We start from the raw sequence: 11,477 nt of genomic DNA on the forward strand, positions 1-11,477 counted from the left end.
ATAAAAAGAAATAGTATTTTTCAATTCACCTCATACAAGTACCGTAGTGCAATCTCTTTATCGTGAAAGTGCAACTTACAAATGTAAGTTTTTTTTGATTATATAACTGCACTCACAAACAAAACAATGTAAAACTTCAGAGCCTACAACTCCACTCAGTCTTGCTTCTTGTTCAGCCAATCGCTAAGACAAACAAATTTGTTTACATTTATGGGAGATAATGCTGCCCGCTTCTTATTTACGTCACCTGAAACTGAGAACAGACATTCACATGGCACTTTTGTAGCTGGCATTGTAAGGTATTTACGTGCCAGATATGCTAAAAAAATTCTATGCCTCTTTATGCTTTGGTCACCATTCCAGAGGACATGCTTCCATGCCAACGACGCTTGTTAAAAATATAATGCATTAATTAAATTTGTGACTGAACTCCTCGGGGGAGAACTATATGTCTCCTGCTCTGTTTTTTACCCTCATTCTGCCATATATTTCATGTTATAGCAGTCTCGGATGATGACCCACCATGTTATTCATTTTAAGAACACTTTCACTGCAGATTTGACAAAATGCAAAGAAGGTACCAATGTGAGATTTCTAAAGATAGCTACAGCACTTGACCCAAGATTTAAGAATCTGAAGTGCCTTCCAAAATCTGAGAGGGGTGTGGTGTGGAGCATGCTTTCAGAAGTCTTAAAAGAGCAACATTCCCATGCGGAAACTACAGAACCCAAACCACCAAAAAAGAAAATCAGCCTTCTGCTGGTTGCATCTGACTCGGATGATGAAAATGAACATGCATTGGTCTGCACTGCTTTGGATCGTTATTGAGCAGAACCCATCATCAGCATGGATGAATGTCCTCTAGAATGATGACTGAAGCATGAAGGGACATATGAATCTTTCGTGCATCTGGCACGTAAATACCTTGCAACGCTGGCTACAACAATGCCATGTGAACGCCTGTTCTCACTTTCAGGTGACGCTATAAACAAGAAGTGGGCAGCATTATCTCCTGAAAACGTAAAACTTTTTTGTCTGAGCGATTGGCTGAAGTAGGACTGATTGGACTCGTAGGCTCTAAAGTTTTCCATTGTTTTATTTTTCAATGCAGGTATTTTTTGTACATAATTCTACATTTGTAAGTTTAACTTTCATGACAAAGAAATTGCACTACAGTACTTGTATTAAGTGAATTGAAAAATACTATTCTTTTATTTTTACAGTGCAAATATTCATAATAAAAAGTAAAGTGAGCACTGTACGCTTTGTATTCTGTGTTGTAATAGAAATCAATATATTTGAAAATGTGGAAAAATCCAAAAATATTTATATAAATAGTATTCTATTATTGTTTAATCGCAATTAGTTTTTTTTAATCGCGCAATTAATCGCGACTAATATTTTTTAATCGCTTGACAGCCCTAATAAATATAGAAGGCCCCACTTGTATGCTGGGGCAGGGAGGGTAGAGTGGCTACAGTCTCCATGAGCATGAAGGGAGTAGATACCAAAGAAGGGGAAGAATTATTTAGGATTATGCACAGGGAACAACCAGCTGTAATGGGAGTATGAACCTTCAGACTGGATATTAGGGAAACTCTCTGACATGGAGAAATATCAAGCTGTTGAGTCTGCTCCCCAAGGAAAGGCTGGAGGTCCCTTTGCTTGACTACTCAGACTTACTTTGGAGATTGTTCTGCCTAATGGGAGACGTTAGCATGCCATGAATTCTGCCCCACACGGTATATTTTGCCTTTCACTGGACTCAGGCAGGTTAGTGCAAATTAATTTCTCATGACTCCCATGTTCCAAGGCCACAAGCATGCCATCTAGGGGACTTAGCTAACTGCATTCCATGTGCGTGCCCTATTTGTGTAGAGTGCCAGTAGCATGAAAATATTCTCATTTCAATGATATTGTCTGCAATCTATGGAGAGAAACAGCGCCAGGACTGGACTAGTGAGCTCATGGGGCCTGTCTCACTCACGTTTCAGTGACTCTGAGAATATCATCAATAGCCAATGGCTCCTCAAGGCTGCCATCCTAGCAGCCAGGCTGCATTTGGGAACAAACATGTTTCTTCCTGAATCCAAGATCCATCTGAAGATCTTAGACTCCATCCTCAGCTGGGCTGAGTTTACACTTGCTACCCCGAGGAGAACAGGGCGAGGGGGTGACTCAAAGCCATCTTTCTGCCTCCCCAGTCCTGGGCTGGCTAAAGGCCAAAATGGCTCCTACGGTAACTTAGAGCAGCCTCAGGTCTCTGTGCTTCAAGCTATGTACTCCACCAAGCCCTGTGTCAAGAGTTATCCTCAGCTGCCGTGTTAGAGCAGCTAGCAGAAAGGCTGCAGATTGAGCCTTTTCTTTCCTGAACATGGTCCATGAGGCAGAGTGAGGAGCTGGACTGCCTTTGTGACACCCCCACATACTAGTGGGCAGGGAACAGGTCCTCTGAATGGGACCACTGAAGCTCCCTAGCTATCCCAGCTTCTGCCCACGCAGTACCCAATATGCACCCAGTGAGCTGAACCTGTCTAAAAGTTAGAGTCCTGAGGATGCATGTATGCACTGCAAAATAAGACAGATTCTTGAAGGGAGGATGTCTTAGCACAGAGCCAAGCTACTGCCCGCTGATCACCTGCCTTGAAAGCCCACAACATACCCACTAAGCAGGACAGACACTAAACTCCAGCCCAAGTGTGCAGAGTCCAGACTTGCTCACAGCGACACTGAGGCAATCCTGGTAACAGGGGCTGTCTGCCGTCTCTCCCACTAGTTTCAGAGTAGCAGCCGTGTTAGTCTGTATTCGGAAAAAGAAAAGGAGTACTTGTGGCACCTTAGAGACTAACAAATTTATTAGAGCATAAGCTTTCGTGAGCTACAGCTCACTTCATCGGCTGCATCCGATGAAGTGAGCTGTAGCTCACGAAAGCTTATGCTCTAATAAATGTTAGTCTCTAAGGTGCCACAAGTACTCCTTTTCTCCCACTAGTGTCCACCAGGGGCTCTTGCCAGCTAAGGGAGATGCACTAGACTAATCCCACCAAAACTATTTGGGGGATGTGCACCTCACAGTATAGACTCTGTTGAGATTTCCCCATTGAGCCCCACACAATTGTGAACATGTCCCGGAACCGTCAGACATCCCCTCCCTTCCCCAGGCCAAATTCCAGATAGAAGAATGTTACTGGCTGCGCCCAGAAGCAGGTCTGCAACCTTAGTGCAACCGCGAACTCCAGCATCCCCAAGCGTGGCTCCCACTCCCACAGCAAGTAGCCCAGGACCTTAGTGCCTGAATTCACCTCCCCCAGCATCCTGCTCCAGTCAGCGCTTTCCACACGGAATTTGCTCCACCATCACCTCACTTTACTCTGAGATCATCCCCAGGGCCCAAGAGGAAATGCAGCCAGACTGGACGCCTGCAACAAGTATCTGCCATTGAATTTCCATCTCCAGGCTGTGTGGCTGGAAAGACCCTGGGCCTGCTAGGGATCAGGCTCCGCTCTCAGCGCACCAGGTCCCAGCCCAAGCTGTTTACCCGGTTTTAGGTTACAAAGAGCGGTGGGCTCAACCGCCTTCTGACTCTGTCGGATCAGTAACAGTTTGGCGGCAGTAACTCGACTCTGGCTCTCGGGCCCGGCCTTTGGGGTTACGAACTCACACGCACATCAGCGCTCGTCGCCCCGCACCGTCCCGTCCCCCAGCCCGCACCCCGCGCACGGGAGCGCCCAGTCCCCTCAGCGACCCAAGAGACTCCGGCCTCTAGGCCGGGCCAAGCCGGAGCTCGCCCCACCCGAGGGCGCGGGGCCCGCAGCCGCCTGGCGCACGCAGCCCCTCAGGGAACCCGCCAGCCGGGGGCTCCTGGGCGGGGCGCGGCGCCGCCTCGGGCCGCCCTCCCGGCAGGTGGCCGGCGGCGGAGCCCGCAGCTCACGTGCGCGCCAGCCCGAGGGGCGGCGGTGGCGAGCCCTGCCCTGGCTGGAGCCGGGCTGAGGCGGCTCCTCGGGGCAGCACCAAGCCCGGCGCCCGAGCGGCTGCCCGCCCGGCGAAGCTGGGTCCGGGGCTGCCGCCGTGCCAAGGCGCCTCTCCCTGCCTGGGCCCAGCGGCCGGCCCGCGGCCGCCCCCCTCCGAGCGCCCCGGGACCGCTCCGCCGCCCGCCCGGCCCCCGCCCAGCGCCGGGCAGCCACACTCACCGGGCAGCCGTCTCGGCTCCGCGCGGGGCCCGCCCAGCAGCGAGCGACAGATCCAGCGATCCGGCCGCCCCGGTGCGGCTAAGGGGCCCCCGCTCGCAAACTCGCCCAGAGCAGGCAGCGCAGACTCCGCCCCCGTGCCAGGGGCCGGCCGGCCGGCAACGCCATTCACAGCCCGAGCATGCAAATAGGAGCTGCGAGCCGCGCCGCGCCCGGCAGCCGGCGCCCGGCAGAGGAACTGCTGCGTGCGCCCGCGGCTCCGCCACCCATCCCCATCCCCATGCCCTTCCCGCCGGGGTGGTGGCCGCCGGCCGCGGCTCGCTATCTGCGCTGAGTCACGGCGCAGGAATGCTGCTGGCGGCGGCGCGGGTCAGCTGCACCCCCCCCGCCCCGAGCCCAGCGGAAGTGGCTAAGCCGGGCAGCCCCTCACCCAGCCAGGGAGGTGCCCGCTGCCTTCAGCCGGCCGTTCCCAGTAGCCCGTGGGGAACTCCCCGTCCAGAAATGTCCACACTTGCGGTTATTCGGGAGCAGTTGCTCCACTTCAGCTTCACGCCCTCATTTAGTACGGAGTAACTTTCATTGTGCAGGCAAGCCTTAAATAATCCGGTGCTCCCTTATCCTCTTCCCCTTGCCCAGTGTTATTCCACCCTATGCCTTGGAGATCTGCCCAGGGTACCCCCCTGCAAGACCGCTACATACCCGTGTGCCCCTGGTTGAGAACCACTGGACTAGAGGATGCAAAAAGTGCCCCAGGACCAGAAGATGTGAAAGGTCCCAAGATAGCAAATTCTTCTAGATAAGCAAAGGCCATTCTTACTCTGTGGTAACTGCTCCTGGTGGGAAAATGTGCCGATTGCAGTTTGTGCCACCACACCAGCCATGCTTCACAAAGCCCTATATAGCTTTGGAGAAGGGGCACTGAGCTCAGTGAAGAGTTACAGCAAGGACTGCTCTGACTACATCAGTGCAATTCGGATTAACCAAAGCCTCATCCTTTGATTTTGGGGGAGCAGCTATCATTCAGTCCTTTCACAGATCCTGCTACTGTCTCTATACCTAATATGCATTGTCTTTTGAGCTTCTACCACTCAGGTAAACTAGCACTACCACTCAAGCTAAACTTTTACATCAAGAGGCTTTTACGGCCAAGAAGCAATTCCCTGTGGACAGCTCAGTCGGGGGCTTTGTTACACTTGTCTGTGCTGTAACTAACCATTAGACCAGGCTCTGCTCTCAGAGCCAAGGAGAGAACCCAGGAATGCCAATAACCAGCATTCTAGTGCTAGTTCACAAATAGCAGATAAAGTGTATGCTGAAGCTCATATGGGCTGCTTCTCAACAATGACAAAAATATGCTTTCCCTCATCCCCACCTGAACAGCCTGAGTTCCAATACTGCTCATGGTCAGAGAAAAAGAAGTATATGCAAATTAGTGTGAGGTCATTGGGAAAACTGTTTCAATCATTTTATATTGCAAAATATTGTACTGAGAGATGAATGTGGATGTTGTGTCTGTTTCAGTGTTGCAGATTTTAGGGTTTGTGTTTCGATTAATGGGAGCTGCCCCTTTCAGCATGGGGTGAGACATACAAGGATTGTGAAAGAGGCCGCACACAGTATGGGAGAGATGTTGCTTGTGTAAACTTGGAAGAGGTCAGAACTAGTTTTAATAAAAACGCATCTTCCCAGAAATACTCAAGGGTGTCATATTAGCACTTATAGGCACTGGATGCCTCAGGATGATACTAATGGACTTCAGAGCCCTTGTCCCTGTAGGTAAGTAGTCTGAAAGCAGCCCAGCTCAGCTGGAAATAAGTTCCTCTCTAATGGGTGTTTGGTGGCCCTGATGCAAGATAAATTTGGGGTGAGGGTGTCTCAGCTCCAGCTCCCAAAATGACATTCTTACCCCCACACTTTGAACTAACTGGATAGGCCACAGAGACTGACTGGTTTCAGAGTAGCAGCCGTGTTAGTCTGTATCTGCAAAAAGAAAAAGGAGGACTTGTGGCACCTTAGAGACTAACAAATTTATTTGAGCATAAGCTTTACATGACTTATGAGGAGAGGCTGAGGGAGCTGGGATTGTTTAGTCTGCAGAAGAGAAGAATGAGGGGGGATTTGATAGCTGCTTTCAACTACCTGAAAGGGGGTTTCAAAGAGGATGGCTCTAGACTGTTCTCAATGGTAGCAGATGACAGAACGAGGAGTAATGGTCTCAAGTTGCAATGGGGGAGGTTTAGATTGGATATTAGGAAAAACTTTTTCACTAAGAGGGTGGTGAAACACTGGAATGCGTTACCTAGGGAGGTGGTAGAATCTCCTTCCTTAGAGGTTTTTAAGGTCAGGCTTGACAAAGCCCTAGCTGGGATGATTTAACTGGGACTTGGTCCTGCTTTGAGCAGGGGGTTGGACTAGATGACCTTCTGGGGTCCCTTCCAACCCTGATATTCTATGATTCTATGATTCTATGACCTACAGCTCACTTCATCGGCTGCATGTAGTGGAAGATACAGTGGAGAGATTTTATATACACAGAACATGAAACAATGGGTGTTACCATACACACTGTAATGAGAGTGATGAGGTAAGGTGAGCTATTACCAGCAGGAGAGGAGGAAAAAAAAAAACACAAAAAACAAACACACCAACAACAACCACCACCTTTTGTAGTGATAATCAAGGTGGGCCATTTCCAGCAGTTGACAAGAATGTGTGAGGAAGGGTGGACGGCAGTGGGGAACAAACATGGGGAAAATAGTTTTACTTTGTGTAACGACCCATCCACTCTGAGTCTTTATTCAAGCCTAAGTTAATTGTATCCAGTTTGCAAATTAATTCCAATTCAGCAGTCTCTTGTTGGACTCTGTTTCTGAAGTTTTTTTTGTTGAAAAAAGGCTTTTTGTTTTGTCACTTTTAGGTATGTAATTGAGTGACTAGAGAGATTGAAGTGTTCTCCGACTGGTTTTTAAATGCTATAATTCTTGATGTCCGATTTGTGTCCATTGATTCTTTTAGGTAGAGACTGTCCAGTTTGGCCAATGTACATGGCAGAGGGGCATATATCACATTGGTAGATGTGCAGGTGAACAAGCCTCTGATAGCATGGCTGATGTGATTAGGCCCTATGATGTCCCCTGAATAGATATGTGGGCACAGTTGGCAACAGTCTTTGTTGCAAGGTTCCTGGGTTAGTGTTTTTGTTGTGTGGTTGCTGGTGAGTGTTTGCTTCAGGTTGGGGGGCTGTCTGTAAGCAAGGACTGGCCTGTCTCCCAAGATCTGTGAGAGTGATGGGTCGTCCTTCAGGATAGGTTGTAGATCCTTGATGATGCGTTGGAGAGGTTTTAGTTGGGGGCTGAAGGTGATGGCTAGTGGCGTTCTGTTATTTTCTTTGTTGGGCCTGTCCTGTAGTAGGTGACTTCTGGGTACTCTTCTGGCTCTGTCAATCTGTTTCTTCACTTCAGCAGGTGGGTATTGTAGTTGTAAGAATGCTTGATGGAGATCTTGTCTCTGTCTGAGGGGTTGGAGCAAATGCGGTTTTATCGTAAGGCTTGGCTGTAGACAATGGATCGTGTGGTGTGGTCTGGATGAAAGCTGGAGGCATGTAGGTAAGTATAGTGGTCAGTAGGTTTCCGGTATAGGGTGGTGTTTATGTGACTATCACTTATTAGCACCGTAGTGTCCAGGAAGTGGATCTCTTGTGTGGACTGGTCCAGGCTGAGGTTGATGGTGGGATGGAAATTGTTGAAATCATGGTGGAATTCCTCAAGGGCTTCTTTTCCATGGGTCCAGATGATGAAGATGTCATCAATGTAGCGCAAGTAAAGTAGGGGCATTGGGGACGAGAGCTGAGGAAGCGTTGTTCTAAGTCAGCCATAAAAATGTTGGCATACTGTGGGGCCATGCGGGTACCCATAGCAGTGCTGCTGATTTGAAGGTATACATTGTCCCCAAATGTGAAATAGTTATGGGTGAGGACAAAATCAAAGTTCAGCCACCAGATTTGCCGTGACATTTTTGGGGATACTGTTCCTGATGGCTTGTAGTCCATCTTTGTGTGGAATGTTGGTGTAGAGGGCTTCTACATCCATAGTGGCCAGGATGGTGTTTTCAGGAAGATCACTGATGGATTGTAGTTTCCTCAGGAAGTCAGTGGTGTCTCGAAGATAGCTGGGAGTGCTGGTAGCAGAGGGCCTGATTGTCTGATAGCCAGACAATCCTGCTGTAAGGGTGCCAATGCCTGAGATGATGGGGCATCCAGGATTTCCAGGTTTATGGATCTTGGGTAGCAGATAGAATACCCCTGGTCGGGGTTCTAGAGGTGTCTCAGTGTGGATTTGTTCTTGTGCTTTTTCAGGGATTTTCTTGAGCAGATGTTGTAGTTTCTTTTGGTAACCCTCAGTGGGATCAGAGGGTAATGACTTGTAGAAAGTGGTGTTGGAGAGCTGCCTAGCAGCCTCTTGTTCATATTCCGACCTATTCATAATGACAACAGCACCTCCTTTGTCAGCCTTTTCAATTATGATGTCAGAGTTGTTTCTGTGGATGGCTGTGGATGGCATTGTGTTCTGCACGGCTGAGGTTATGGGGCAAGTGATGCTGCTTTTCCACAGTTTCAGCCCGTGCATGTCAGCGGAAGCACTCTATGTAGAAGTCTAGTCTGTTGTTTTGACCTTCAGGAGGAGTCCACCCAGAATCCTTCCTTTTGTAGTGTTGGCAGGAAGGTCTCTGTGGGTTAGTATATTGTTCAGAGGCGTGTTGGAAATATTCCTTGAGTCGGAGATGTCAAAAATAGGATTCTAGGTCACCACAGAACTGTATCATGTTCGTGGGGGTGAAGGGGCCCCGAGATAGGACAGAGTCTTCTGCTGGGCTAAGAGTATAGCTGGACAGATTAACAATATTGCTGGGTGGGTTAAGGGACCACTGTTGTGGCCCCTTGTGGCATGTAGTAGTTTAGATAGCTTAGTGTCCTTTTTCTTTTGTAGAGAAGCAAAGTGTATGTTGTAAATGGCTTGTCTAGTTTTTGTAAAGTCCAGCCACAAGGAAGTTTGTGTGGAAAGTTGGTTTTTTATGAGTATCTAGTTTTGAGAGCTCATTCTTAATCTTTCCCTGTTTGCCGTATAGGATGTTGATCAGGGGTTCTGCAGTTTCTTTGAAAGTGTGTTTGAGACTGACTGTTATCCCATAACCTAGGCTGTGGAGGAGTGGGGAAACCTAACCCTGTAGATAAAAAGCTTCATTCACCAGGGCTGCCTTTCACCTGTAAGAAATCCACACCATTTACTGTTATGCACAAATTATTCCATTTTATAATGTTAATAAATGTCACATAGAATCTCAGGGTTGGGTTGGAAGGGACCTCAGGAGGTCATGTAGTCCAACACCCTCTGCTCAAAGCAGGGCCGATCCCCAGTTTTTGCCCCAGATCCCTATATGGCCCCCTCAAGGATTGAACTCACAACCCTGGGTTTAGCAGGCCAATGCTCAAACCCCTGAGCTATCCCTCCCCAAAATTTGACAGCTATGTCCTTCACACTGTTTCATAGTTGTCCTATTTCCAATTCTCCAGCCCCTCTTACTTGCCCATTGTTATCCACCCCTCAGCTCTTCATGTTCTGGGGTCCTTGTTTTTCCTCCCTCCATTCCTTGGCACTTCATTAACACTTTCTCTACTCTCCCTATGATGGCCCTGCCATTAGCCCACCCTGTGCTCCCAATTTTCCAGCACTATGTTATTTTTTTTCCCCCTCTTGTTTTAAATTTATACCATTTTTATTCTGGAGTTCTCCCACCCCACCTTCAGAATTGCTGCCTTGTTTGCAGCGTTACTGCTTCCTGCTTTTCACCTTAATCATCTGAATTACAAAATGCATTGAGAAAGAAGGAGTGTGGGGGCTGCCCGGGAACCACACTCCCAGGGAAGAATTAGCTCATCTGCACCACACCCACCCCAACACATTCCTACTCACACCCATATCAACAGGGAAATCAGCATATACTCTGAGAGTGCTTAAAAGAGGTCCCTACAGAGAATGACTGTCTATCCACAGCCCCTCTCATTGGTCATGGTGTGAGCACAGCAATAGCCTCTGCTGCTAGTTGCTGCTGCAGAGGGCTGGGCTTACTCAAGGCACAGACTGACCATTCTCAAAGCTCCTTTCTACTGAAGCAATTCAACAATTGCAGATTATTTCCAGATGCTCCAACCACACAAACCAGGCAAAGAAATTGTCCAGTAACAGAAATAAAAGAGATGAGTCCACAGGCCCTTCAGCACCTCCCAAAAGAGCAATTTGGAGCCAGCATATGGTTCCGAGACACTGCTGCTCTTTCTTAGCCTCCACCCACCAGCACATGAAAGTTTAATATGAGACAAATAACTTTCTTTCACTGAAATATTATCCTCACCCTCATACTTTCCCATAGAATACACTACACTCCCCATGGCTGCTGACCTACAGGCTCTCACCATGTACAATTACATTTTCCCTGTCCCTTTCACAGATCGGTATGCCAGTTTGTGGATATCTCTGATGAGATGATTTAAGACCAAGCCCTGTAATCATTAGTTGGACCAGTCCTAGAGAAACACCTGTAGATAACTGGTATCTCAATTGGTGGTGTTAGCAATGGCTGCTTGCTCTGTCCCTTTTCTGGTCTCTGAGCATACCTCTCCTACTCTGTGAATGAAATGGACCCAAGCACATTGCTCTGTACTAACATTCACAGAGTAGGAGAATCACAAGATCCCACCCTGAAACAGGTAAGAGCAAGGGGCCAAACACCTGAGGTGAGGAGAGATCTATATAAACAGCTAGCAAAACAGAACATTCCACTGCACATGTGTCTTCCCCTTTGGAGAGAATAAGAGAACAAACAACACTTGACATGTGAGTCATATTGCTTAATGAACTACTGAATGGTGTTCATGTGCTGTGGGGATGAGCGTGGCACAAGAACTTGTATAGAATAGAACAGAATATATCAGGTATCTGGTGGTCCTGTAAGGCAGATCATTCCCAGGGCTATCCTTCTAAGTCAGCTGTTTGCAAACAGTCTGGATTAAATTTGATTAGAACATTCTATTTTCCCATTGGCCAGAGGATAACAAATGGCATGATAATGCAGAATGGATTATGTGCTTTGTGTGGAGAAAAATAATGTGCTTAACATTTCTCTCCATTAGGAATTCTTTACATTCCATTGATGTGGACTGAGGTCCATTGTCGGAATGCAGTTGTTTTGGACTCTGCTGAAAATTAAGAATTGGATAGCTTTTGAAATTGAAAG

At 48.1% G+C, this 11,477-nt stretch overlaps 1 protein-coding gene across 1 annotated transcript in view; it reads right to left on the reverse strand.

Annotated features, from left to right (window-relative positions):
- The window catches only part of RHBDF1 (rhomboid 5 homolog 1), a 103,421-nt gene extending 98,902 nt beyond the window's left edge, over positions 1-4,519 (reverse strand). Inside the window, exon 1 of the mRNA XM_038417950.2 lies at positions 4,191-4,519. The gene's annotated coding sequence lies outside the window, so the exon portion shown is untranslated. The remainder of the gene's footprint in view (positions 1-4,190) is intronic.
- Positions 4,520-11,477: the final 6,958 nt, after the last annotated feature.

The sequence above is a fragment of the Dermochelys coriacea genome, chromosome 10, assembly GCF_009764565.3.
Source record: "Dermochelys coriacea isolate rDerCor1 chromosome 10, rDerCor1.pri.v4, whole genome shotgun sequence".
NCBI lineage: Eukaryota > Metazoa > Chordata > Testudines > Dermochelyidae > Dermochelys > Dermochelys coriacea.